We start from the raw sequence: 24,504 nt of genomic DNA on the forward strand, positions 1-24,504 counted from the left end.
CACAAGTTTTGCATTTCTTGCGGTTGCAGGGGAAGATGCGGGGAGTGGAGGTTGGGTTGGTGGGGGGGGTGAGGACCTGACGAGGGAGTCACGGAGGGAGTGGTCTTTTCGTGTCAGAACTTCAATGTTGTATCTCAGGGGGCAAGGGCAAATATTGTTGGAGCAATGCAACATGGGCACTCAGCTAGACCAGGCTGCATTTACAGCTGTTTATTTGCTCTTTTCATTCTCATTCACTTGGAGCCTGTCTGGATGCTGACAACATTCATGCCTTGCATTGGCTTGTCTTGAATTTTTGTGCCTTGACTATCAACCATAGATACCAGGCTCAGTGTATGATTGTATTTCCCATAAGGTCACAAAGCCAAGAAATGGTCATGGTTGTCTGTAGTTGTCAGTCAACTGAAAGGAGGTAGTTTTTGTTCCGGGGGCCCCCGGCAAAGTAAGTCAAGGGCAGTCTGTGATAGGGGTTTGGACAGAGTCAGTCTGCCATGTGGGGCAGTCAACATCAGGATCCTCTCCTCAAGGTATGAGAAGCAGAATGTTAGGCAATCCACCACCCGACTTGGGTCAAATAAAAGTAAAATATTGCTGATGATGTAAATGCGAATTAAAAACAGAAAAAGCCAGAGAACCTCAGCAGGTCTGGCGGCATCTGTGGAGAGAGAAACAGAGTTAGCATTTCAATTCTGAAATTATACTTCTTTAGAAGAACTGGCATATCATAGATGGAGCAGTAACTCTCTTTCTCTCTTCACCGAGCCTGCTGGAACTGCTGGACATTCAGTCTTGCTTTGTGTTTTTACACTTACCTTGAGTCATTCTGCTGCCTTATGGGCTGTTTTCCTCCTGGAATGAGAGACGGACAGATATTAAGGGAGATGAAGTTTGGGGGCACAGGTATTATTTTTGACACAGGTTAAAAGTGCGTAGTCAGCGTAGGTCACCCAGTGCAGTCTCAGGTTGGGATGAGTGAGAATGAGTGAGTTGAAGGCAATAGTGAGAGTGGCAGACCATTAGTTGAGGTGGACTGAGTTGCAGAATTAGAGAGAGTATGAAGTATCTGAGAGAACATGGGGACACTTATGCTGTTTGACTGTGTGAAGTCATTGACTCTCCTATATTGCTTGGCATTCCTCCAGATGACTGAGACACCACTGACTTAGGTGATAACCTCAGACTAGGCTGGCTTGGTCTGGTGTGATGGCTTCCACTGCTGCTGCAGGAGGTAGTGGATTTCCCACCACTGCACCATCCACCCACCAGGACCCCCAGGTCCCTTCTCACAAAATAGGCAGTCAAATTTCCCTTCTCTTCTGTGTCTGAGGCAAATATTAGGAGCCATGCGAGCAACTCTGGACTGACAGTGTTTGTCTGGGTGTACAGATGGCACCAGAGATGGCAGTCAATTCTAGGAATTCCCAGTATACTGACAAGTTGTTCCAGGTATAGTGAAGGTAAAAAGGGATTAGAATCAGCCAAGAGGGTGCGAAAAGAATAAGGTAGTTTGTTAACAAGACAAATTGACAAGATATTATGAAAGGTTTTGTTAGGCCTTGCAGAGAGAATCCCTCCAGGAAACTTGACAATTTTCTTGGCTAAGCGTCAGTTCTATAGCATTTGGCCCTGAGCCATATGAAACAGCTGATATCAGAGCAGATGGCCAATATCTTGCTCAAATATATAGGTTTTAAAGAGCACTTAAAGAAAAGAAAGAGAGGTAGAGAGGAAGTGGTTTTGAGGTAATTCTAGGGCTTAGGGCCGGTGCATCTAAAAAATAGTTATCAATGGTGGAACAATTAAAATCTGGGTTTTCAAGTGGCTTGAATGAGGGAAGTACAGTCTCAGAGAGTTATTATGCTGGGGGAGATTACAGAGAGAGCATCAAGTCCATGGAAGCACTTAAAAGCAAAGATTAAAATTTCAAAATCATGGCATTGCTCAAGTGGAAGCAGAATTCTCATCTTTTGCTTTGCTCTTGTAGTCACAGTATTTATATCATTGGGCCATTAAGTTTCTGACCATTGGCAAACCCTAGAGTGTTGACACATACAAACACACAAAATAGGAGTAGAAGTAGACCTTTGATCCGGCTCTGTCATTCAATAAGAGCATGGCTGATCTGCTTGCGTTTTGAATTTTCATCCACCCACGATAACCTTTGATTCCTTCATGTGACAAGGATCTATTCACCTCTGTCTTAAAATATTCAATGACTCCACCTTCACCAACATCTAAGGCAGAGAGTTCCAAAGTCACCAAACCCTGCTAAGGGAAAAATGATCCTCATCTCTGTCCAAAATGGACAAACCCTAATTTTAAAACAATGCACCCAAGTTCTGAGCTTGCCAACAGGAGCAAACATTCTTTCTATATTCATCTTATCAAGACCGTTCTGAATCTTATAAATTCAGTCAAGTCACCCCTCACTCTTTTCACCTCTAGTGGAGAAACACCCCACCTGTAAAACCTATTCTCATGACACAATCCACTCATTCTGGGAATCAATCAAGTATATCTCCTTGGAACTGCCTCTGATGCATTTACATCCTTTCTTAGATAAGGGGACTAAGGCTGTACATAGTATTCAAGATGTGGTCTCAGCAATGCTTTGTATAACTGAAGCATAATATCCTTACCTGTATGTTCAATTCCTTTCATAAATAAAGGATAGTATCCCTTAAGTCTTTCTGTTTACGTGGTGTACTTGTGTACTAAAGTGTTGTGACTCATGCACATGAACACCAACATCATATGCATCAGTAGTATCTTCATTACACTAGTAATTCCAGAATTAGCCTCGATTCTCAACTATTACTATTATCAAATTCAATTACATCTATTAATAAATGTAGAATCTATACCAGTCTGTTGCCAATAATGCAATATAGTATCAATTACTAACATCAGAATTGGTGAAAAATCAATTCTTGGCATTGGAATTTGTTCCTGTGTGTTATTTGTGCCTTAATTCATGAAAGTCTGCTCCAACTACCAACAGAAATAATGGCCTATTGCCAAAATTAATTCCAGTATTTTATTGGTTCCAGTATGTGTGCTAATCCATTACCAATCTGAGAATGGATGAAAATATGCAACAATGATTCACCAGTGTTTCAATAACATCAAACTATACTTCAACATGGCAATCCATGTCACCTCACCCCCACCCCTACCCTCTACACTATGTGGGGGCAAAGTTGGAATACTTGATTTAACACTCACTTGTTTTTCAACAACAAACTACTATGAAGTACAAAAAGTCCCCAAGAAGAGTCAGTCAAAACATCATTGACTGGATCTCAAATGAAAAACAGATGTTATTTTCTTTAACTGTTCCATTGCAAATCTTCCTATGTAACTCCTTGTCTGAGACTGGTCTCCCAGACTGAGCTGATCTATCAAAAGCAGCACAATAGGCATCAAAAAGTGTGTACAATACTTTAATATTTAAAAATAGTGAATATGCCTGTGTTTATTATGTGTAAGAGGGAAAACGTAACAATTTCTCAAGAGGTGAAAGGTCTCAGCTTCATTGCAACTGAACACATTAAAAATGCCAAAGTTAAACAGTAGGGTTAATTGAAGTAAATGACATAATCCTCTTCTATCCTGACATAATCCCTAAAACAGAAAGAAGCTGTCAATCAAGGGGTTTGAGCATTTTTCTCATTTGCCCCAATGTGCATTTCATTTGGACCATGCTGGAATCCATACAAGCTGACTACTAAAGGGAATGTTAATTCAACTTGCTGACAGTGCCAAAATAATCAAATTCATGCTTAAAAATTAGCTGTACTCAGATCATACTGAGCAACTGTTCTCAATGGCCTTCCTCTTCACTAAATGTGACAACCAAACATCCAACTTTTTGGTTTAAATCTAAATCAAAATGACTTTTAGAGTTTTAATTCATGAAGGTTACTACAAATCCCCCTGATCACTTGTTCTGAGCTTCTAACCCCATCATTTCTTTACAAAGAATGACCAGTTTTATTAGTCTGAAGTGAATATATCTGAACATAAGCACAGATTCTGGCAATCATGCCTCTTTCTGCCAATACAGATTGTAAAGCAATACAAAATGCGTGACCTGTTTTTACTCATTGGCTTAGATTAATTGAACCAAACCATTCTCAAGCTATTACAGGTAAAGTATCTCAAATCTGGCTGCCCAAAAACTAGCAGTACCTGAAAATAAGACATTTTTGCAATTTTCCATGCACTAAATTTAATTGACAAAAAATTAAACAAATAGACTTATCTGGGCAATTTGGTTAGGTGGTCCATTGGCCCAGTGTCACTATAGATTAGTTGACATCTTTCACACTTCACATACTGATCTATCCTGCCATCCACTTCACCATTAGCCCCATCCATAGTGACTTGACACAAACTAGTCTCTGCCCAAACTGTTGAGCCCAGAAATATCCCAAATCTGGCAATGCCACAGTCCCAAGGATGCTGGATGTGAGGTCATGTAGTTCTATAGTTCTTAAAAACATAAACAGATTGTGCAAACTTTCTTTCTACACAAGAGGTAGCCTGATTTATTTATAACTGACAAAATTTCTTATGCATAGGGTAATGCTGCCAAATGGGACTAGATTAACTTAGAATATCTGGTCAACATGGATGAGTTGGACTGAAGGGTCTGTTTCCTTGCTGTACATCTCTATGACTCTAATCAGGCTCGTTAGTATCCATTATTTGGACTATATGAGAGCTCTTCCAGTTCCCAAATGGCACTTATAGCATGGGTCACAAAAACAGAAATTGCTGGGAAAACTCAGCAGGTCTGGCAGCATCTGTGGCTGCTCAGTGTCCTCCTTTGCTCTCCCAATATCTCCCGACAGCCCCATGGCACCTTCCCATACAATTGCAGTAGGTGTAACACCTGCCCATTTACCTTCTCTGTCCTCATGATCCAAGGCTCCAGGCATACCTTCCAGGTGAAGCAGTGCACTGCACTTCAAATTAGTTGACTGTATTCGCTGTTCACAACGTTGTCTCCTCTACACTGAGGAGACGAAATGCATTGCACAACGCCTATAGTCTGTCACAAAAATGTCCCTGAACGTCTTGTTGCCTGCCACTTCACCACACCACCATGTTCCCTGGCCAACATCTCTGTCTCAGGCTTGCTGCAGTGATCCGGTGAAACTCAGCGCAAGTTGGAAGAGCAATATCTCATTTTCTGCTTGGGAACCCTTCAGCCTTCAGGAATAATATCAGCTTTCATTCTTCTGAACCCCACAGGATATTGGTCCAACCTGTTCAATCCTTTTCTATGAGTTAAGCCATTCATCTCATGAATGAATTGACCAAATCTTCTCTGAATTTGTTCCAAAGTAATTGTGTCTTTTTTAAAATAAGAATGCAAAACAATACTTTTCACCGTATCTCGTACATATGACAATAATAAATCAAATCAAAACTGGAATAGGTGTGGTATCACCAATGCCGTGACAGCTGCAGTAAAATATCCTTACTTTCTACTTCATTCCTCTTGCAATAAATGACAACATTTTATTTGCCTTCCTAATCACTTGCTGTACCTGCATACTAACTTTGTATCATTCCTCTACCAGGATAGCCAGAACCGTCTGAGCCTCAGAATTCTGTAATCTTTCGTAACTGAAATACTACTAAACATTTAGTCCCTTCATCTCAATCATTAATATGAATTATAAATAGTTGAGAACCCAGCACTGATTCCTTTGGTATTCCATTCCATTCCTTATAGTTTGCCAACCTGAAAAAAGACCCATTTTCTTCCTACTGTCTGCTTCCTGTGAGCTGACTAAATCTTTATCCATGCTAATGTTTTGCCTATTACATTGTGTGTTCCTTTCTTCTATTGTAACATGTGATGCGGCACCTTATCAAGTACATTTTGGAAATTCAAGTACACCACATGCACTCAGTCCCCCTGAACCACAGTGCATGTTACTTTGTAAACTAAGCACAATTTCTCTTTCACAAAGCAATGTTGACTGTGCCTGATCTCATTATGGTTTTCTAGGTATAGTGCTATAACTTCTTTAATAATAAATTCCAGCACCTTCCCTGTTAGGTTAACCAGCCTATGAATTCCTGCTAGGAGAAAGTGAGGACTGCAGATGCTGGAGATCAGAGCTGAAAATGTGTTGCTGGAAAAGCGCAGCAGGTCAGGCAGCATCCAAGGAGCAGGAGAATCGACGTTTCGGGCATGAGCCCTTCTTCAGGAATTATGAATTCCTGCTTTTTGCCTCCAACCTTGCAATAAATTGTTACATTTGCTATTTTCCAGTTGACAAGGTCCTTTCTAGAACTAAGAAATTTTGAAAGATTATACCCAAAGTATCTACTGTCTGTGCTGTCTGGTCCTGGAAACCTTTTAGGTTCAACAGTTTTCCTGCATGTTTCCCCTGGTGATGGCAGTGATTTTAAATCCATTCCTTCCCATCAGACCTTAACTTTTAATTATCTTTGAGAAACACTGGCTTTACTCACACTTATCCTACTCAAATACTTATAGAATCTCTCAGTCCTGCTTCATTTGTATAGAACACTGGTGAGACCATGGCTTTAATATTGTGTGTCATTCTGTTTCCTCTCCCTAAGGAAAGGCATACTTGCTGCAAGCAGAAAAGGTTCAACAGGCTGATTCCTGAAATTGTGTACTGCCCTGTGGATAGGGAATGGGAGACTGGGCTTGTATTCTCTGAAGTTTAGAAGAATGGGAGGCAATCTCATTGCAATTTACAAAATTATTAATAGGATAAATAGAGCAGACTCAGAAGGGACATTTCCCCAAGCTGAGGGGGTCTAGAACCAGGGGAAACATTCTTCAAATAAAAGGTAAACCATTTAGAACTGAGATGAGGAGGAACTTCTTCACTCAGAGGTTATAAATCTTTGGAGTTGTCAGCTACAGAGCTCAGTTGAAGTTCAGTTATTAAGTAAGTGGAAGTCAGAGATTTCCAGTTACTAATAGCGCCAAATGATATAGGGCAGCATGAGAATATGGAGATGAAGGAGATGATTTCCCATAATCTAGAATGACAGAGCAGACTCAGGGGACTGAATGGCCTACTCCAGCTGCAGTGTTCCTGGGCAACTTCCTTTCATTCTCTGTTTTCTGCCTCTTTAATGAAGGATGCTTTTTGATCTGCCCGAAACCTACTGATCTCCCAGTGCAAAGAGCTGTCGATGACTGAGTGCTGCAGACTGACACATGTTTACATTCAGGACTACATGCTGAGGGATGCACTAAAGCTTGGGACAATGGCCTCAGTGATGAAAGATTGCAATCCAAGGCCTTCTTGCCATCATATATCCAGTAACTGGAAAACATGTACTCCTCCTTGGATTGTATTGTTGATCTGAATTGTGTTAAAAGAAACTGAACTATTTTATATTTTGTGTAATGTCAACTTTGAACTGTTGTGTCATGTACTTTCACAAATTTTATGAATTCTATTTTTTAAAGTAAAGAATATTGCAGTCACAAAACCATAGAGTCATACAGCTTGGAAACAGACCCTTTGGTCCACCAAGACTCTGTCGATACATGATGCCTTTCTAAACTAAATACCTTTTGCGTCTACATGATCTGTATCCCTCTATTCCCTGTCTGTTCATATATCTGTAAAGATACCTCTTTAACATTATTGTTGTATCCACCTCCACTACCTCTTCTGGCAGTGCATTCCAGGCACTTACCAACCTCTGTGTAAAAATTCTGCTTCTCACATCTCCTGTAAAGTTACCTCCTTTTATCTTAAACCTATGTCCCCTAGTAATTGACATTTCAATCCTGGGCAAAAAGACTCTGACTATCCATTCTTTCCATGCTTGTTATAATTTTGTAAACTTCAATCAGGTCACCCCTCATCCTTCAACGTTCAAGCAAAAACAAATCAAGTTTTTCCAATATCTCCCCATAGCCAATACTCTCCAAACCAGACAACATCCGAGTAAATCGTTTCTGCACCCTCTCCAAAGCCACCACAACATTTTGGTCGTATGATGACCAGTACTGTACACAATATTCTAAATGTGGCCCGACTAAAGTTCTATACAGCTGCAATTTGATTTTCCAGTCTTTATAATTGACACCCCAACCAAAAAGACAAGCCTTCTTGACCACCTTATCCACTCGTGTTGCCACTTTCAGGGAACTCTGGACCCGTAAGCCTAGATCCCTCTGTAAGTTGATGCTGCTAAGATTTCAGCCATTTACTGTATGCTTCTCTGCTGCATTAGATTTTCCAAAGTCATTACCTTGCACTTGTCCTGACTAAGTTTCAAAATCTCCAGCCTGTCTATATACTGCTGTACCCTCTCATAATCCTCTTACATTTGCGCAGCTACCTCAATTTTTGTGTCATCTGTAACCTTACTAATCAGATCACCTACATTCACCTCCAAATCATTTATATGTATTAAAAACAACTGGGGTCCCAGCAATGATCCCTGTGGAACACCACTAGTCACAAATCTCTAGTCAGAAAAAGACTCTTTCACCACTAATCTCTGTCTCCAATGACTAAGTCAGTTTTGTATCCATCTTATCAGGTCACCATGGATCCCATGTGATTTCAACTTTTCACCTATGAGGAATCTTGTCAAAGACCTTGCTAAGGTCAATACAGACAACACCTACTGACCTGCCCTCATCAGATACCTTTGTCACTTCTCAAAAACTCAATAAAGTCAGAGACAACTTTCCTGCACAAAGTCATGTTGCCTATCACTAATAAATCCATATTTTTCCAAATGTGAGTAAATCCTATTCCTAAGCACCTTCTCTAATGATTTCCCTATGACACTGGCCTGTAATTATCTCCATTGCTCTTCTTTAACAAAGCAACAACCCTGGTTGTTCTCTAGTGGTTGTGCTCTTTTAGACCTCCTCTGTAACTAAAGAGATTATGAAGATTTTGTACATGGCCCCTGCAATTTCGTCCCTCAGCATTCTGGGATGGAGCCCATCAGGTCCTGGAGCTTGACTACCTTCATGCTTTTTAAAACACCCAACACTTCCTTCCTTTTTATACTGACATCAAATACCTCTCTCTAAACTCACCATCCACCATGTCCTTCTTCTTTGAGAATACTGATGCAAAGTATTCGTTAAGGGTCTCAACCACTTCCTCCAGCTTCCCTCCTTTGTTCTTGTGTGAACCACCCGTTCCCTAGCCACCCTCTTACTCCTTATATATGTATAAAATGCCTTGGGATTTTCCTTAATCCTGTTTGCCAAACATCTCACAGCCCCTTTTAGACCCCCAAATTCCTTCTTAGGGTTCTTTCCTGTTATATTTGCATTATTCGAGGGCTCTGTCTTCAGTTTCCTAAACCTTATGCATGCCTCCTTCTTATTTTTAACTAAGCTCTCAATTTCTCTTGTCATCCAAGTTTCCTGAATCTTGCTGTCCTTATCCTTCAGTTTCACAGGAACACACTGATGCTGAACTGTAATCAAATGGGCTTTAAAAATTCCCACATGCCAGATGTGGATTTACTCTCAAACAGCTGCACCCAATCCACATTCCTCAGTTCCTGCCTAATATTGTGTAAGTTAGCTTTCCCCCAATTTAGTACGTTTTTAGTACTACAGTAGTAAACTATGCTTATCTGTAAGAAACTTAAAACTTACAGAATTAGTGTCACTGTTTCCAAAATGCTCCCCACTGGTATTTCCAAATACCAGGTTTGTATGGTCTCTTCCCTAGTTGGACACACCAGACAAACTCATCCCCATCCAAGCCTCTGGGATGTTAAAAACATCCAACAACAACCCCGTGTTGTTCTTACATTTTTTTCATAATCTGTCCACATACCTGTTCCTCTATCACCTGTTTGTTGTTGGGAGGCCTATAGTACAATCCCATCAAAGCGATTACACCATTCCTATTCCCGAGCATTACCCATGTGGCCTCACTGGATGAACCCTTCTCGGTATCCTCCATTCAGTATAGCTGTGATATTCTCCCTAATCAGTAATGGAACTCTCCCACCTTTTTCACATCCCTCTCTATCAACCTGAAGCATCAAACTCCTGGAATGTTAAAGTGTCAGTCTTGTCCCCCTCTTAATCAAGTCCCTGTAATAGCTACAACGCCATAATTATATTTGTTAATCCAGGTTCTAAATTAATTTGCCTTAACCTGTCATACTTCTCACTTTAAAACAAAACCACCTCAGACTGCCAGTCCTGCCGTGTTCAGTAACCTCCCTCTTTATGTTCTTACTCTTATTGACCTTAGTCTCTGACACCTCCTCAGTCATTTCACTTGCTGACTTACTGCACTTATGCCCCATCCCCTCACCGCCACACTAGTTTAAACCCTCCCACGTAACACTAGCTAATCTTCCTGCCAGAATATTGGTGCCCCTCCAGTTTAGGTGCAACCTCCTTCTTGTATAGGTCCCACCTACGGTGGAGGACATTCTAGTGATCCACATATCTGAAGCCCTCTCTCCTGCACCAGCTCTTTAACTATGTATTTAACTACTGTTTTCTTATACCTAGCCTCACTGGTGCAGGAAGTAATCCTTAGATTTCAACATCGGAGGTTCTGTTTATCAACTTCCTACTTTACTCTCAGAACTCCTATTGCAGGACCTCATCTCTCTTTCCGCCTATGTCGTTGATACGATTATAGACCACAGCCTTTGGCTGCTGACCCCCTTCAGATTATCCTGTGCCTGCTCAGAGATATCTTTGGCCCTGGTACTAGGGAAGCAACACACATTCTTGGAGACTTGAACGTGACCACAGAAATGTCTATCTGTGCCCCTGACTGTACGGTCCCCTATCATTGCTGCTTGCCTACACCTTCAGCTCTCCCTGGGATACAACAGAGTCAGTCATGGTGCTACTGATCTGGCAGCTGCTTTCCCCTGAGAGGCAATGTCCCCAAACAGGTGACTCCTGCATTGTCTGCCCACACTTAGTAGTTTTCCTGGTGATCACCCAACCCCTCTCTGTCTGGCAGCCCTTACTGACCAGCTCACTAAATGAGTTAAGCACAACATTCTCAGCCTCATGAATGCTCCATAGTGAGTCCATCCACAGCTCCAGCCGCCCAATGTGGCAAATCAGGATCTGGACCTGAACACACTTCCTGGATACATAGTCACCATGGTCACTCGAGGAGCCCTAATTTCCCACAAACTACAGGGAGAGTGTTCCATAGGACTGAGTTCTCCTGCCATTTCAAACCATACCAATTACAGACAATATTCCAAAAGTAAATAAATAATCCAGGAACTGATTTCACAATCTCACCTACTCATCACCAAACTCAGGCCTATCACTCTTGCTGTCTATTTCTTGCAGACTACAAAAAGTAAGTACTTTTATTTCTCTCCAGACATTGCGCACTCAGTCTGTAAATTTGGTTCCTGATCAGCCAAGTCTCTTGAAATGTGTCTTCACCATGGGAGCTCTGTGCCTTAATTTAGCTCCATGCTGCTGCTGCTCGCTCCCAGGTTTGCTCTCCACCGCTCTCAGCTGCATGGACTGACCTCAATCTTGACTTTAACTGTAAAATTCAAGTCAGTGCTTCCTAAACCTTTTCCCCCAAGACCTCATTTTGAGGCTTGAGAATTGGTGCCACCTCTTGCTAAGACCTAGGAGAACAGGGAGTGGGAAAGAGTAAATCTGTGAGTATAATTGGGGAAGGATTGGAGGTGGGGGGATGAAGGCGCAGAGCTCTATTGTGACCATTCCTGTCTTGGAATTTGGGCGCCAACATTTTCAGCTCAACCCCACTGGTGGTCCCAATTCCAATTTTGGGAAATCTTGATACAGGCCATTACAACCATAGACTGAATTGAGAGAAACAAACTAAAAAGATTATTCATCCTGATTAGTAACAAGACCGATTCCAGGTAAAGGTCTACAGAATTTATTAAGTCCATCATAACAAGTATACATAACAAATGAGAATAAAAGCAATGGTTTTCAGTTGATCCACTTCAGGACACAATCTTACATTTTTGAATGATTAATTCAAGAGACAGAGAGTAATGTATCTCCATTTGCTGTTGCTACAAAACTATGGGGAATGTAAGCTTTGAGGAGGACACAAAGGGGCTGAGAAGAGATTCATCAGGTTACATAAATTGACAAAAAAGTGACAGAAGCAATATAATGTGGTGAATGGAGAGTTCATTGACTTTGCTCATAAAAAAGAAAAAGCAGAATTAAAAAGGGTGTGAAGCATATTGACGTTAAGAGGGGCTTCTGCTTCTCTTTCTTCTCTGTCTGCTTTACTTGTGGTGGCACCACAGACTAATACCCGCCGACAGTTTAATGACTTGTGCTAGCTGACTTGCCCTGTTCTGCTGAACTCAGTGAACCTTCTCTGGCTTGTTTCCAATATCAGTGTATCCCACACAGTTCTATGCTCACCTCCCTGCTGAAACCAAGTTGTCTCAGACACTGTTCCTGACTGAGGTGAAGAAAGAAGTTCACATTTTTCTATTGAGAGCATTCCTTTATCTTTTACCTTCATGCCCAATTTCCTCATGTCAAAATCTAACAAGACTCTCATCACTCCAACCATTTTTCCAAACATCAGTGAAAAGCACTCAGCGCAGCATTTCATCTCATTTTGTAGTGTTGTACCTCACTTTGATGTCCCACTGTGATCCCTTTAAATGGCTCGACTGTGGGATCCCTCTTATTCACTTGTAAATGATTAAAAGAGAGTTTTAACAGGACATATAGGGTCCAAAATGGCAGGTTGTGTGAAATCAGCTGTATACGTTGTTTGATATCACAATCTGCCCACCCTGCCTACGTGTAGTATTCATGGGCAAGCCTCTGACAGCATGGTTACCATCATGGCATGTCACATGTCTCACACATGGATGTGGTCAGATTCATTCAGGTCAGCATTTTTGAAGTTTTGGTCTTTTGTAGTCATGGCACCCACTATATTATGGAGTCAAATCTCATGATCAAAAACAAAAGAAAATCTGTTGATAGATAAGAGTACAGGTGTCTCGAATCTGTCCTTCAAAACTCAGAGACATCTAAAATGCAGACATTTTTATGAGTTGCATAAATTTTAATCCTTTCAAAATAAGAAAAATAAATTCACTAACTTGTTCCACTAGGTGATGCTTGGCTATGAATTAGTTATGGTTTTTGCACACTGTTTTTTTTCAGCGTTAGGAATAACTCTTGACCCCACCTGACCCAACCTGATCTGACTTGATCTGTCAGATCTTAAACCCAGCAAGATCTAAAATCCAGAACAGGCTCAATCCCAAGGTTACTGATTTTAAAACATTGTGCTTGTGAGCACCATGTGATGTTTAATTTATCAAACAAAATCTATAAATAGCCAACATATAGGCAAATTATTTTGTGACTTATATCAGCTGTTGTAATTTTCTTGCAAGTAGCAAACCAAAGAAAATTCCAACTGTAAGTCATATGGTCATATTTTAATAAAGAAAGTCCCTTCAATAAGTGCAAGTATTTCTACTCATGGAGGAGTTTTCTAACTGCTTGGAAGTAGATTCATAAAACCAAATTCAGAATAAACATTTCAGAGTTGAGCTATTGAAGATTTTTTTGATCATATTGTTAAATAAAATGTTTGCTTATTCCAGACAGATGTTTTAAAATCTCAGATTGACAGGCAAAGTTAACAACTTTGCAGTGGCACAGTGGTTAGCTCTGCTGCCTCACAGCGCCAGAGTCCCGGGTCCAATTCCCGACTCAGGCGACTGACTGTGTGGAGTTTGCACATTCTCCCCGTGTCTGTGTGGGTTTCCTCCGGGTGCTCCAGTTTCCTCCCACAGTCCAAAGATGTGCAGGTCAGGTGAATTGGCCATGCTAAATTGCCCGTAGTGTTAGGTAAAGGGGTATGGGTGGGTTGCGCTTCGGCGGGTCGGTGTGGACTTGTTGGGCCGAAGGGCCTGTTTCCACACTGTAAGTAATCTAATCTAATCTAAAAACTTTCAAAGTCCATAACTTGAAAACTAACTTGTGATATCTATCACTTGCATGTTGTCAATCCAACTTTCTTTTATTTTGTTTTTGAATGACCCAGAATATATTGGGTGATGAAGTAAATTAATACAATCAAGAAGAAAAGCACAGAAATAGGCCAACTAGTTCATCCTCGTGTTACTGCTCCATTTAAGTCTCCTCCCATCCTTCCATATCTGACTTTATGAGCATAACCTCCATTGTGTATTTATCTAACTTCCACCCATATCATCCATGCCAACAACTCCCTGTGGTAATGAGATTCACATTCTTACCATTCTCTACATAAGGATGTTTCTTCTGAACTCTCTGTTTGAAAGATTTGTGTTATTGGCTTCATTCAGTTCACCCTTTGCCCTGCTATTATAGTCAATGACTCAGATGTTGATGCTAAATACATAAAGCCAGCAGTTATCCTAAACACGCTTGCTAATTTCCCCTCAGGAAGTGTTTGTACCCATAGCTCTAGTCTCTTGGTCCTCAAGTAAATATGTGAAAGCCTCAGTCAATAATGGTGAAATGCATCTTGAATAATATGCAATTTAATTGTACGGTGTTTCCATTCATTGTATCTGAATCCTTGGTATCTAGTTTAATTTAAGGAGGTTCTTTAACAACTGCAGAAAGACACATGATATATAAACATGTAATGTCTCCATTTTAGTATTTGCTTATTTACCATACAAACAGTGACTGGGTTGGGTGCAACTTGTTATATTGTGACATCACACTCACAGGGTAGAAACTAATCCTAGGTTAATGGGTTTTTAATGTAAGCAGTCAAAAGTAACATAAATATTTTAGTGACAGGTTGACAGACTTAAGGTTAACACGTTAATCCTGGCTGCAGGCTCATTTGTAACCAAGTGGCCTTTATTAAAGCATTGATGATGTTGATTTATTTCATAAACTGCTACAGTCAGAACTCAGAGAAGACATGCTTAACAGTTCAAAACTACTCACAAAATATGACACTTTTGTGTTAGAGCTCTTTTAAAAAGATTTAATTTGTTCAACTTTCTAGAAAGAGTGTTGTGCAAAACTAATGAAGTACAAGAATGGTATTGCTATAGCCAGTCTGAATGTAGTCAGATATAAAAGAAAATAGAATCAGGATGCATATGAAAGACAGAGAAAATAAAAATGATTTAAGCAGAGCAAATAGAATTTAAATAAAAATGATCTCACAAAAGACACAATTTATACCTTTCTATGAAAGTCAGCTACCCCACAGCAGTAGTTAAGGTCAATTCTCTGACTTCACGGTGTACTTGGCAATATACAGCTGACAGATTCTTGTTAAGTCTTAGTGGTCAACACTTTACAATCCTAAAGGAGTACTTTCAGTTTGATTACCCTTTATATAAACTAACCCAGTGATTGATGATGTGCTGATTAAATAGTATGGGGAGCATAGCTCACATTCTACTGGTCGCAACAGTGGTGGAGCAGTCTATTCAGACCAAGGAGAGCAATGCATGTCTTCAGTTAACTTGTAACCTTTATTTTTATTTGATTAAAAAGAATTCTTTCAAGAGATGCATTCAACGGGAGTATACAAAATACAACACAGTGATGCAGGCTCAAAGAAGACCAAAATCTGGTGTTACAGAGTAGTGGAAATTGGCCAAATGCTTGATTAACTGTCTTCACATTATTGAGTTGCTGATCGAGGTAAGTGCAAGTGGATGTCACATTTTATTCATGAGAAAGGTTAGAAGTTAGCTACTTCACAAGAATTTAGACTTGTTCAATTTCTTTCAATTTCAGAGTGGCGTAGATGGAGCTTGACAAACTATTTACTTATTTACTGGGTGACTGAAGTAGGAGTCACAGGAATACAAACAATATACGATGAATACTATTTGTGTAACTGGAACATGTATATATACACAGCAGAAAAATAGGAGCACAAGCCTTCTTACTCTGTCGGTCTACACCAACAATTCATGTCAATGTAAGATGTGACCACACTTCTTTCAGTGACTCTTCATTTAATAGGTTCTTAAAGAAATCCCACATCAGAGACTTGGGATAGGTCATTTTCTTTAGCTGTAGATTGTCCTTATAGCGGGATAGATATGGAGCAGAGACATAACTTCTCAAAAAATTGTTCAATTTTCATATTTTATATTTAAATTGGTCCAAGTAGAACTCTGATGTTTTGGTGTATATTTTATTAGTCTGTCCTTATTGATGACATTTTCCCAAGCTTTTTGTTGGGTCAATTGATTGGTGGACAGGTTTAAGGAGAAACTACTCTTCACACAAATTAGCATTTGTAAACCAAGGCTCCTTGTACAATAACACATTTCTGAGTTTCAATATAACAGACCTTTGTGATCATTTCTGATTTATAACTTGGAGTATAACCAGCAGTATATTTGAATTGGACAAAATAAAAATATTATATGAGTTGCCCGTACAATTTACATTTCTATAGCATCCACTATGTAAAGGTTCAGGATAGAGATGGTAAGTAACTCCAAAGATGGACAGGAAAAGGGATGATTGAAAAGAAGAGTATATCCAAAAAGGAAAGGATTAAAGAAGATTTTTCTGGCAAGGAAAGAGCATGGCAAAGCTAAGGTGCTGCAGGAGGCAGTTACTATGGACAGTGACAACGTTACTGAAGAATGAACAATGTTGCAGAGCAGGAGATATTGAACATGAATGGCAACAGAGGGTTATTGAACTTCTTGAAGTAAAGAAAAGATGAATATGTGGAGTGTGTTATAGGGTAGGATGAGCATTTTAAAGTCAAGATTTGGAAATGAGATAAAAGTAAAAGGGTTTTGACTATGGAATATGTGAAGACAGAGAACTCGGCTTGCTGGTGGTCTTGTTGATTAAGAATGGCAGGAACAAGGGGTCCAGCAACAGGATGATAAAACACGGGTTAGGATTCAAATGGAACAGGTCATGGAAACAGCCTTGGAACTCCACAAAGTTATGGAAGTAAAACAAAGTGATCTTGGTTGTCCATAGATATTGGCTGAAAACTCTATTTGAGATTGGGCAATATGGCAAGGTTCTATATCTCCGGGCAAAGTTTGAGGTGGCAGGTTAAGAGGAAAATAGGCTAAAAGTTAGATGCCCATGTATCAAGAGGCTAATTTTCTGCTTGTTAAAGTGCTAAATTGTGATAAAAGAAGCTAAACATTATTAAGATACTTAAAATCTATAATGTTAAAAATCGCATGACACCAGGCTATAGTCCAACAGGTTTAATTGGAAGTACTAATTAGCTAACTACCTGATGAAGAAGCAGTGCTCCAAAAACCTGTACTTCCAAATATACCTGTTGGACTATAACCTAGTATTGTGTGATTTTTAACTTTGTTCAACCCAGTCCAACACCGGTACCTCCACATCAAATCTATAAAGACAAAGGGACAAAGAAAATATTGCTGCGTTTCAGAATGATTATTATTAAATTCCCACTTAAAGATTGAATTTTCCAGTCAAGTCTGTGTATACTGACCATCTATATTTCACTTTGGGATTGGTTAACTCAGTTAGTTGGCTAGCCAGTTTATGATGCAGAGTGATGGGTTTGTTTCCTGCACTGGCCAATGTTACTACGAAGGATTCTCCTTCTCAATCTTCCCTTTTGCCTGAGACATGGTGATCCTCAGGTTAAACTACCATCAGCCATCTCATTCTAATGAGAAAACAGCCCAATGGTCTGGTAAGACTATAGACACTTTACTTTTTACATTTATCATCCAACTACATTTTGAACAAAAGAAACACTGGTAAGGTTCAAAGCCCTGCTAAATGTTACTAAGCAACACATTAAATAATTTTCTCTCTCTATGGATTGTCTTTATGACAGGTAGAAAACTCTCATTTTCATTGTCAGCAATACTTCAAGGGAATCTGATTTTCATCATAATAATTAGCTCAATTAAAATAGGAAAAACGTACAGTCCATATATATGTTCAGAAATAAAATGAAAACAATACAGTAGATTTTTCTATTGGTAATGTATAATAATTATAAAGTAAAAATAGAGAATGCTAAAAATAATCAACAGACAGGCAGAATAAAACAGAGTCAACATTTTAGGTTAAAACTCATCATAGCTTGAAGAAGTCAAAGATTTAACAACTTTAAGAAAGGGCACAGCTCGAGAAATATGAAATACTTTACTTACTTGACCCAATTAATAAATCACTAAAAACTAAACTGGCTCAAGTTATGTGGGAACACAATGTAAAAGGGAAACACCAACAGCCTCAATATATCTTCCTTCAGCTTTATCCTCTGTGGATTTTCTCCACTCATTCCTTTTCTGCACTGATTCTGTTGTGGTTAATCTCGACAGGGCTGTAATAAAGCTGTTTTGCATTTGACCATTATAAAGCAAAGGAAATTTCAACCACTGTGTATAATTAATGCCCAATCGAGTAGGACAAAATAGAAATATTTTTACAATAACCAAGTAATCAGGTAAATATACAAAGTTTTATATACTCAGTTCTAGGAGAAAGTGAGGACTGCAGATGCTGGAGATCAGAGCTGAAAATGTGTTGCTGGAAAAGCACAGCAGGTCAGGCAGCATCCAAGGAGCAGGAGAATCGATGTTTCGGGAATGAGCCCCTCTTCAGCATTCCTGAAGAAGGGCTCACGCCTGAAATGTCGATTCACCCGCTCCTTGAATGCTGCCTGACCTGCTGTGCTTTTCCAGCAACACATTTTCAGCTATACTCAGTTCTAACCTAACAAGACTTGTATATAGTTGTTCACTGTGGATTGACGCAACTCAGAGATACTTAGGTTAGCACAGTTATATTAGAGGGGATCATAATTCCATTTGGATATGAAATGGGTGATATGCAATGATACTTATTTAGACTATTTGGGAATAGACAAGAAATACTTATAAGCAAGACAGTTTGGCTTCATTCATCCAAGTAGACTGAACCTCCACTCTTTGTCCCCTTTGATGCAGTCTGGCAATCTGTTTCAATCGTTTATGTGAAGAAGAACCACCTAATAATAGTTCCAACATTACATTTCATTAGCTTGAACCTGTCTTGGCTTTAAATAAAATTAATATTTCAAATTTACCTTTGTCGCTACTTTACATTGTTATCTTATTTTCATCTGTAAAATTACATTGCTTTCCAGAATGAATGAAGCACATTTTCCTCAGATGTTTCCTAGAATTCAGTTCTCTGATACTCTGAACAGTTTTGTGACTTTTCTTTACATTGTCTGCAGTGTTTACAGGTCTGCTTTGTGTCTGCATTGACATGGAGGCCTATAACTTTTTTTTTAAAAAGGATTCAAACTTCTAATTGATGACAGAAAAATGACACAACAAAATTTTATATTTTATAACTTTAACTAAGACAAATAATTGCTCAAGTTTTAAATGACAGAGAGGGACACTCCTCCTTTTCACTTATCATACAAAGCATTCTCCATTGAATTACAGATCTTGCTGAAAACAGTCCACAGTTAATTTCAGCTTCCAAAACATGCTGATAATGCCTTTCCACTGAGAACTAATATCCATTGGCCATCTCTAAGCACTTTCCTCAATTTTTGGAGATCTCCTAAAATCTATAACCTGCTGTAAAGTGTGTCCAAAGATTCTTTCTTCCCTCAGCCACCGAGCCAAGCTAAATAGACGACTCTTCCAGAATCTTTAAATGGCTACAGAATGTGCCTCATTTATTAGACAGCTCCTGTCCCTCCCACATTGTTGGACACTCTGTAATATTCATTGATTTATAGGGAAGCCTGTAACCTGATCACAAAAATGATTTCCTCTGCCCTCTTCTCTATGGCAAGGGGAAACATATTAACTTTATATTTAGGTAGAAATCTCAGAATTGCAGATGTGTTATGGTGCAGAAACAAACCATTCAGTCCACCATGCCTGCCTTAGCTCTCCAAAGAGCATTATGACTTGGTATTATTCTCCTCTTTCTAACCAGCATCCTCACACATTGTTTCTATTTAAATAATCCTCAAATGCCCTTTTCAATGCCTCAACTGAACAAGCCTCCACCTCACTTCCAGGCGGTGTGTTCTAGACCCAAGCTCCTTTATGTGTGGAAAAGCTTTTTCTCACCAGTAAATAGTAAATATCCATGATTCTTGCTCCCCTTCATCTCAGAAGTAAATGGACAGTTCACAGCAGAACTGTTTATAATCTGGTACCTTGAATAACTTGTTGGGAGATTCGAAGTTGAGTCGTAGCAACTCCAGAGACTGTTGTCATTCACTCCAAACATAAATATTTTGCACCACCTTCTTGGTAAAATTTCCTAAGCCTCCCTTTGATCTCTAGCAATCAAACAGCGCAGATTTACTGTAAGGCAAGTGCACAGCTGGTTCCATGATACCATTTGTATTCTACATTTAATGCTACAGTCCCAAAATGTAAGAATGTAATGATAATTATAAAATGACCAGAACTAGACACAGTCTTGAATTGCAAGTCAATATTTGATTTGTGATGAACTGGATCGCTAAATTGAATTATTCCATAATTAATTTTCTATGATACAAGAGAAATGGTACACAATGTTGAGTTTCCCCAAAGAGCTTAACTGCTTTAATAGTTAAAAAATGAAATAATGAACCCAATATATAGCTGATAAAAGTTCAGAATAATTACTTGAAACATAGGATTTATTTTATCAATTTCCCCTCCTGAAAACATTGATTCTTGTACCCATATGAACCACAACATGTTGTTATAAAACAGAATTTCAGATCTCCAGCATTTGCAATACTTTGCTTTTCTTACAGCTTTATTGATATATAGTCCTGGTGACTATTGTTCATGGTCTACTGGACCAGTTTTCAACAGCCTAATGGGACCAGAGATGACTTTTTTTGTATTTGTTCCTTTGTGATTTTGCTCATTTTCTTTTCCCTCGCCTGAAGATTAAGTGACTTCTGGTGGACAGATGGTGTGTAATCACAATGCTTCATACATGATAATCCTGTGGGACAGGTTTGGTGGACCACATAGCCTTTTCTTAGCAATCATTTTTATCACTGGTTTGTACAAGCTGGCAGACTGCTCATACTTGCAGAGCCAAGTTCCATCTCAATCACACTCAGAAATGCCTCAAGCATTTTCCAGCACAAGGTGCTGGAAATCAACCAGCTTTGAGACCATAGAGAACTTTCCCCTTCCTTAAACAAAAACCAATCTTAGCACTCAATACCCAGGCTCATAGAGTAGCACACAAATTGAATTGAACAGCATTTTGGTTTTTTATCCCAAAGTTTATTTAAGTACCCTTCGAAATTGGCGATAGAAGCAAGTCATTCAAGGTAATTGCACAGCATAACATATAATCGTGAAGAAATGGAACAGTTTGCCCAGACTTATTGAGTGCAAAACCATAAAGTGCACAATAGAATTCAAATAAACAATAAAATAACAATGGGCTTCTGTTTAGAGAACCTCATTTTCTCTCCTGTTTTTTAAGTTATCTTGGGCCTTGTTCCTTGATTCTGTCATAAAATCAGTTGACAAACACACACAAAAAAACCATGCTACTTGTCCACTGAATGACTGGGTGATATTAGACTTTGCTTTGAAAGCAAGTTTCTTGATATACTAGCTAAGCTGGTATCATTGTCTTTTGATAACTTACATCCTCTCAGTATCTTCTAACCTACCCTACGGACTAGCAGGTTTACCTACAATCCAAAGGCTGCAGTGGAGTTCTTTCCAAACTTTTGTTTTCTGCAAGCATGTCATCTTCTTGTTGTACTGTGGTAAATTCAACCTTATTTTCTGGAGTCCAACGTCATTAAAAGGTATAAGCCTCTATGCTTTTTATGTGCCCCCAAAATCACTTTAATCCTTTAAAAATGAAAATGCTAGCCTTAATCCTTGCACCTACCAACAATAAGTATTGATTAATTAATTGATATTTTTGAAGCAGTGTATTTAATGTCACTGTTGCCAGAAACATCATGTGTATTTAATATTAAAAAACTGCCTCAGATATACAGACAATAAAATTTGTGAGCCACAATAAAAATAGCATGTCATGTAACTGCTAATATAGTCTTACGGCATTAAGCCAGCAGAGTTATTATGACCTAATTAAGTGCCCTCACTGCAGAATAGATTGAAGAAGCTATGCTGGCTTTGAGGGCTTTCCTAATGGATCCTGTATGACAGTACAATCAATTTATGGGTGTCAGATTTCCAGGCCACAAACAAGTATAAATCAAAATGCCAAAAGGCAGCTTAAGTGAGCAATATGTCTACCTTGGCCTCTGCTTAGTTACCACAGAAAAAGATAGAAGATTAATCCTTCACTGGCAAAGCAATGGAAACATGTTATGCTGGGGAGGAGAGAGTAGAAAAGTTCAGACTGGAGTGTACAATAGGGAGAGTCTAACTTACATCACTGTAAGCACAAAACAGGGACTTTGCAATGTGGTTGTGAACTGTGATGTGCTCAATATGTAAATCTTCAAATGAAGGCTTCTGCGCTCAATGGAAATCAAAAGAGAATTTGAACAGAAAGGCAAAACAAATTCCTGACACCTAAATGTAACAGGGAATATAGATTAGGCAGGATCTTATAGAGGTTTGAATGAAGTGGGCGAAAGTGAGATTTATGGCAAAACTATGTGAGAAATCTAGCAAGGCCCCTCTCATGTCAGGAGCAACTCGCTGCATTTTTCTCGCTAGGTGGTGGCAAATTGCCGATTAAGGGGGATTATAGCTTGTTAATGACCTTATTAACTGCACATTTTGCCTCACTAATATGCAGCTTTCTATCTTACCAAATCAGCTGCGCAAACTCAATGCCAAGAATTCTCGACGTGGGAGTCTGAACGGGCACCTGGCAACTTCAGCACAGCTGATTGCAAAGGGCTTTCATGTTGCTAAGCAACAAACAGCATTTCAAGGCATGATCCATAGGCACCTCCTGGTCCAAAGACACTGGCATCAAATAAATGGCCTCATTGCATCTCTCTGATACACTTGCAGAGCATTGAAGAAGCACTGAGTTGCCGGCAACCAACAAGTAGCATTGAAAAACTGCCATTAAGACATTTTGCCTGCAGGGTTAGGCACTCAGTATATCGATTGGATCAGGCAATATCTCAGGGTTGTTCAACTTCTTTCTTTACCCTCACTCATTTAGCCCATGGCATCCATGCCTTGCCTTGCCTTGTCTGAGTATGCTGTGTCCTGCCTGTTAGCCTTTGGCTTTGGCTAAAGCACCAATGCACTATCAGTACAATCATATTGAGGTGCTCCTTGATGCAGACACAGACCAGCTGCGTGTCAGTAGGAATGCATCAGGGGTTGGGGTGGGATATGGCACAGGGAGACGTCAATTTAACACTTACAGCATGTGCTAGGTGCCTGTATGGCCAACACACTATACATTTATTCCACCAAATGTTGCTTCTGGGACATAGAACATAGAACATAGAACGTAACAGCACAGTACAGGTCCTTCGAACTTCGATGTTGTGCCGGCCTATGAAAATAATCTGATGCCCATCTAACCTACACCATTCCATTATTATCCATATATATGACCAATGCCCATTCAAATGCCCTTAATGTCAGCACATCTACTACTGTTGCAGGCAGGCCATTCCACGCCCCTACTACTCTTTGAGTGAAGAAACTACCCCTAACATCTGTCCTAAATCTATCATACCTCAATTTAAAGCTATGTCCCCTCCTGTTAGCCTTCACCATCCAAGGAAAAAGGCTCTCACTGTCCACCCTATCTAACCCTCTGATTATCTTATATGTTTCAATTAAGTCACCTCTCAACCTTCTTCTCTCCAACGAAAACAGCCTCAGTTCACTCAGCCTTTCTTCATCAGACCTTGCTTCAAAATTGACTCATTGCAACTCCACATCCTCATAAATCTCCTCTGAACCCTTTCCAAAAATTCCACATCCTTCCAATAATTCGGTGACCAGAACTGCACGCAATACTCCAGCTATGGCCTTACCAGTGTCTTGCACAGCTGAAGCATGACCTTGTGGCTCCAAAACTCAATCCCCCTACCAATAAATGCCAACACACTATATACCTTCTTAACAACCCTATCAACCTGGCTGGCAAGTTTTAGTGATTTATGCACCAGGACACTGCGATCTCTCTGTTCATCTACACTGCCAAGAATTTTACCATTAGTCTAGAACTCTGCATTCCTTGTTACTTCTTCTGAAGTGGACTACCTCACGCTTTTCCGCATCAACCTCCATTTGCCACTTCTCAGCCCAGTTCTGCATATTATTTATGCCCCTCTGTAACCCACAACATCCTTCGGCACTATCCACAACTCTGCCTACCTTAGTGTCATCTGCAAATTTACTAACCCATCTTTCAACGCTTACATCCAGATCATTTATGAAAATAACAAACTGCAGTGGCCCCAAAACAGATCTGAGTGGCACACTACTGGCAACTGAGCTCCAGGATGAACATTTCCCATCAACCATCACCCTCTGTCTTCTTTCAGCTGGCCAATT

The sequence above is a fragment of the Chiloscyllium plagiosum genome, chromosome 20 (assembly GCF_004010195.1).
Source record: "Chiloscyllium plagiosum isolate BGI_BamShark_2017 chromosome 20, ASM401019v2, whole genome shotgun sequence".
Taxonomy (NCBI): domain Eukaryota; kingdom Metazoa; phylum Chordata; class Chondrichthyes; order Orectolobiformes; family Hemiscylliidae; genus Chiloscyllium; species Chiloscyllium plagiosum.